The sequence below is a fragment of the Bufo bufo genome, chromosome 8, assembly GCF_905171765.1.
Source record: "Bufo bufo chromosome 8, aBufBuf1.1, whole genome shotgun sequence".
Taxonomy (NCBI): Eukaryota; Metazoa; Chordata; class Amphibia; order Anura; family Bufonidae; genus Bufo; species Bufo bufo.
The window spans coordinates 70,779,862-70,785,861 of record NC_053396.1 but is presented as its reverse complement, the minus strand read 5'-3'; the positions used below and the strand labels follow the sequence as shown (position 1 = coordinate 70,785,861).

The following is a 6,000-nucleotide window of genomic DNA, read 5'->3' as shown; positions in this document are numbered from 1 at the left end:
TATTACTGGCACATGATGGGGGGGGCTCCTGTTACTGGCACGTGATGGAGGGACTGGGCTCTTGTTACTGGCACATTGGGGAGGCTCTTGTTACTGGCACATGATGGGGGGCTCTTATTACTGGCACATAAGGGGCTCTTATTACTGGCACATGATGGGGGGACTTATTACTGGCACATGATGGGGGGGTGCTTATTACTGGCACATGATGGGGGGCTCCTGTTACTGGCACGTGATGGAGGGGCTGGGCTGTTATTACTGGCACATTGGGGGGCTCTTATTACTGGCACGTGATGGGGGCTCTTGTTACTGGCCCACAATGGGTGGCTCTTATTACTGGCACGTGATGGGGGGCTGGGCTCTTATTACTGGCACATTGGGGGGCTCTTATTACTGGCTCGTGATGAGGGCTCTTTTTACTGGTACGTGATGGGGGGCTTTTGTTACTGGCACATTGGGGGGGCTCTTGGTACTGGCACGTGATGGGGGGCTCTTATTACTGGCACATTGGGGGGCTCTTGTTACTGGCACATTGGGGGGCTCTTGTTACTGGCACTTTGGGGGGCTCTTATTACTGGCACATGATGGGGGGCTTATTACTGGCACGTGATGGGGGATCACATTATAAGGAGAATTATTTCTACTGGGGGGGCATTATGGTGAGCTTTATTACTCCCCCATGGTATGACCCCCTAGTAGCAGCACCAGCCTCTCCCTGCTCTGCTATCCCTATGCCCCTTCTCCAAATCCTTATTATGAAATCTTTCTCATTAGGATAAAACACAACATCAGCTCCACCGAGCCCCCGGCCAAGTGTTGAAGTGGTGTCCGAGATCCCCAAGGGCCAACCCAAGTAATTGTAAGTTTTCATGTGAAATATGTTTATGTTATACACATATAGCCTACACTGTGCCACACAATATACAGTATACCTCTACACTGTGTAGTCTGTTCTATAAGCACCATTGTTTTCTGGCGGCAGACAGAAAATAATCTGGAAAAGTCCCTCCCCAAGACCCGGGTCTGGATCCACCACTGGTCTGGACCGCTCACAGGAGTGTACATTTCTTCTAAACTGTAATCCGTATCCTCTGACATGCAGAATTCAGCGCTCGCTCGGTAACAACTAACAGGCAGTGCCTGTAGGCTGTAGCCTGGCCCTGTTACCGAAGCTAGCTGAGTGGTGTAAGGTTAAGGTACTAGTAGAGATGAGCGGCCGCTTAATCCTGATTTAAAGTTAAAGTTACTGCAGGATATGGATTACAGTTTAGAAATGTCAAATGTACACTCCTGTGAGCGGCGGGGAGGGAGATATGTGGATGACACTGTTATAGGGAGGGGGATCTGTGGATGACACTGGTATGGAGGGGAATCTGTGGATGACACTGTCATGGGGTGGATCTGTGGATGACACATATAGCATAAGATGCTATATACGGTATGTGTCATCCACAGATCTCCCTCCATAACAGTGTCATCCACAGACCCCCCTCCAAAACAGTATCATCCACAGATCCCCCCCATAGCAGTGTCATCCACAGATCCCCCTTCCCTATAACTGTATCATCCAAGGGCAACTAGGACATGTTGAAATCTGAGTGATTGTTTTTCTTTTTTAAACCACAGACAGCAGGACTTTTCTTCCCTGTTGCGGTTTTAGGTATTGGGTAAAGTATCGCAGCATTTCTAAGCATACTTGTGTAAATGTATCGTTGTTATAACTGCCCCCCCTACTTTTGTCCTGGCCCCCAGCGTGCCCCCCAAAATTTGAAAGCTAGAGACGCCACTGTCACCAGGTGGTGAGCGAGATTACGTCATCAAATATCCTTTTGCAGGTCCTGAAAGATGACGATGCCAGTTGCGCGAACAAGAGGATGAGGTGAGTTAATTTATTATTATTTTTTTACCCCTCAAGCCACATTTTAGTAAGCATTCTGCATTAAGAATGCTATTATTTTCCCTTATAACCATGCTATAAGGGAAAATAATAAAATCTACAGAACACCTAACCCAAACCCGAACTTCAGTGAAGAAGTCCGGGTTCAGAAGTCTGACTGAAATTGCGTGCACACTTGCACGGGTTTCCCGCAATGCACACGTGACGCATCTGGAGCAAATCCGGGACGCCCGTGTGAAAGAGGCCTTAGGAAAAATACTCCCATCATCCATTTGCTCGCGGTGAGGCTGTGTCAGCCATCTTGATTGAAGAAACCTCACAAAATCTTGTGCGCAAGATTTTGTGCGGTTTCTTTAATCAAGGTGCTCTCTCTGTGAGCAAATGGATGAGGTATGTTTTTTTTTTTTTACCCTGATTAACCCCTGAAAGGCCTCAATTTTAATGTCAGATGCCGCAATCAGCAATGAATGCTGCATCTGAGGGGTTCAATCTGATGGGGGGATGGGGGGAGTGCGATTGCCGTTCCCCGTCATTTTCTTATGAACTTCGCTGAAGCAGCCCAATCGACTTATAACTTTGCTCATCACTAGCCACATTATGTCTACATTGCTGGCACGGTGCAGTTGAGCCACTTTTCTGAAAATGTGGTGAAACACTGTCATTTTGTTGCAATTGCAGAAAAGCATAGCAAAAAACGCATTGTGGCAAAAAAAATCATCACCACCATAGAAATGAGCGACTGAGGAGGATTACTGTATCTGTTATCTGTGCCTTCACTGTGGGGAGGGAGGCTTGTATGTCTGCCACTAACAAAGCCAGTTTTTAGCTGCCCCTTCATGATATGTATAAAAAAAATGACAATTTGTGGTAATTCTTTCCTGAAAGTTCCGCCGTGAGCCCCTCAGCTGTCACCGTCACCTCTCACTGCACCACGCTTCATTGTTTACACTTCTGCACACCGCATTTACATAACCCCGCCCAACCCCAGGAGAAGGGGCGGGGCTTGTGTCTGTCCAAGCGGGGACGATACGTGCAGATTTCTTGGGATTTCATCAACCTCCTGTGTCCTGTGTCCCCGGAGCCGCAGCGACTTATCCGAAGTAAGTGGCAGCATGGTGTGCCTAGGGCAGTGACGGGGCAGAGCAGTGTGTGCTGCTGGGTATGTGTGGTGTTGTCAGTGCTATGTAGTGTACATGTATGGCACACATTGTGGGGTCTCTGTATGTGCCAGGCTGGGCAGTGTAATGGGCACACGGGTCCATCCTGCAGGCGGTGCTGGTATTTTTAGGATGAGGAGGCGGTGGCGCCGGGACATGTGCTCCTGGACAAGTCAGGGCTTGTAGGCGCGGGTGATGTGTGCCCCATAGGATGGAAGCTCAGCTATGTGCCTGCCCGGTATGCCAGGAGGTGGGCGGTGGGAGATGGGCAGACTGCTGCTAGGAGCTGCTTTCTCTCTCTATACATCTATCTTCGGTCTATAGAAATCTATCATCTCATATCTATCTATATATATATCTATATATATATACCCATGTGTCACCCTGGGGCCAGGTCCACACCTCAGCTACATATATGTGTATATGTCACCCTGGGGCCGGGTCCACACCTCAGCTACCTATATGTATATATGTGTATATGTCACCCTGGGGCCAGGTCCACACCTCAGCTACCTATATGTATATATGTGTATATGTCACCCTGGGGCCGGGTCCACACCTCAGCTACCTATATGTATATATGTGTATATGTCACCCTGGGGCCGGGTCCACACCTCAGCTACCTATATGTATATATGTGTATATGTCACCCTGGGGCCGGGTCCACACCTCAGCTACATATATGTGTATATGTCACCCTGGAGCCGGGTCCACACCTCAGCTACCTATATGTATATATGTGTATATGTCACCCTGGGGCCGGGTCCACACCTCAGCTACATATATGTATATATGTGTATATGTCACCCTGGGGCCGGGTCCACACCTCAGCTACCTATATGTATATATGTGTATATGTCTCCCTGGGGCCGGGTCCACACCTCAGCTACATATATGTATATATGTGTATATGTGTATATGTCACCCTGGGGCCGGGTCCACACCTCAGCTACATATATGTATATATGTGTATATGTCACCCTGGCGCCGGGTCCACACCTCAGCTACCTATATGTATATATGTGTATATGTCACCCTGGGGCCAGGTCCACACCTCAGCTACATATATGTATATATGTGTATATGTCACCCTGGGGCCGGGTCCACACCTCAGCTACATATATGTATATATGTGTATATGTCACCCTGGGGCCGGGTCCACACCTCAGCTACCTATATGTATATATGTGTATATGTCACCCTGGGGCCGGGTCCACACCTCAGCTACATATATGTATATATGTGTATATGTCACCCTGGGGCCGGGTCCACACCTCAGCTACATATATGTATATATGTGTATATGTCACCCTGGGGCCGGGTCCACACCTCAGCTACATATATGTATATATGTGTATATGTCACCCTGGGGCCGGGTCCACACCTCAGCTACATATATGTATATATGTGTATATGTCACCCTGGGGCCGGGTCCACACCTCAGCTACATATATGTGTATATGTCACCCTGGGGCCGGGTCCACACCTCAGCTACATATATGTATATATGTGTATATGTCACCCTGGGGCCGGGTCCACACCTCAGCTACATATATGTATATATGTGTATATGTCACCCTGGGGCCGGGTCCACACCTCAGCTACCTATATGTATATATGTGTATATGTCACCCTGGGGCCGGGTCCACACCTCAGCTACATATATGTGTATATGTCACCCTGGAGCCGGGTCCACACCTCAGCTACCTATATGTATATATGTGTATATGTCACCCTGGGGCCGGGTCCACACCTCAGCTACATATATGTATATATGTGTATATGTCACCCTGGGGCCGGGTCCACACCTCAGCTACCTATATGTATATATGTGTATATGTCTCCCTGGGGCCGGGTCCACACCTCAGCTACATATATGTATATATGTGTATATGTGTATATGTCACCCTGGGGCCGGGTCCACACCTCAGCTACATATATGTATATATGTGTATATGTCACCCTGGGGCCGGGTCCACACCTCAGCTACCTATATGTATATATGTGTATATGTCACCCTGGGGCCAGGTCCACACCTCAGCTACATATATGTATATATGTGTATATGTCACCCTGGGGCCGGGTCCACACCTCAGCTACATATATGTATATATGTGTATATGTCACCCTGGGGCCGGGTCCACACCTCAGCTACCTATATGTATATATGTGTATATGTCACCCTGGGGCCGGGTCCACACCTCAGCTACATATATGTATATATGTGTATATGTCACCCTGGGGCCGGGTCCACACCTCAGCTACATATATGTATATATGTGTATATGTCACCCTGGGGCCGGGTCCACACCTCAGCTACATATATGTATATATGTGTATATGTCACCCTGGGGCCGGGTCCACACCTCAGCTACATATATGTATATATGTGTATATGTCACCCTGGGGCCGGGTCCACACCTCAGCTACATATATGTGTATATGTCACCCTGGGGCCGGGTCCACACCTCAGCTACATATATGTATATATGTGTATATGTCACCCTGGGGCCGGGTCCACACCTCAGCTACATATATGTATATATGTGTATATGTCACCCTGGGGCCGGGTCCACACCTCAGCTACCTATATGTATATATGTGTATATGTCACCCTGGGGCCGGGTCCACACCTCAGCTACATATATGTGTATATGTCACCCTGGAGCCGGGTCCACACCTCAGCTACCTATATGTATATATGTGTATATGTCACCCTGGGGCCGGGTCCACACCTCAGCTACATATATGTATATATGTGTATATGTCACCCTGGGGCCGGGTCCACACCTCAGCTACCTATATGTATATATGTGTATATGTCTCCCTGGGGCCGGGTCCACACCTCAGCTACATATATGTATATATGTGTATATGTGTATATGTCACCCTGGGGCCGGGTCCACACCTCAGCTACATATATGTATATATGTGTATATGTCACCC

The 6,000-nt window shown here is 48.3% G+C and overlaps 1 protein-coding gene across 1 annotated transcript in view; it reads left to right on the top strand.

Moving 5' to 3' along the window:
- Positions 1-2,908: 2,908 nt before the first annotated feature.
- EDA2R (ectodysplasin A2 receptor) overlaps positions 2,909-6,000 on the top strand; it is a 235,331-nt gene continuing 232,239 nt past the window's right edge. Inside the window, exon 1 of the mRNA XM_040405782.1 lies at positions 2,909-2,997. The gene's annotated coding sequence lies outside the window, so the exon portion shown is untranslated. The remainder of the gene's footprint in view (positions 2,998-6,000) is intronic.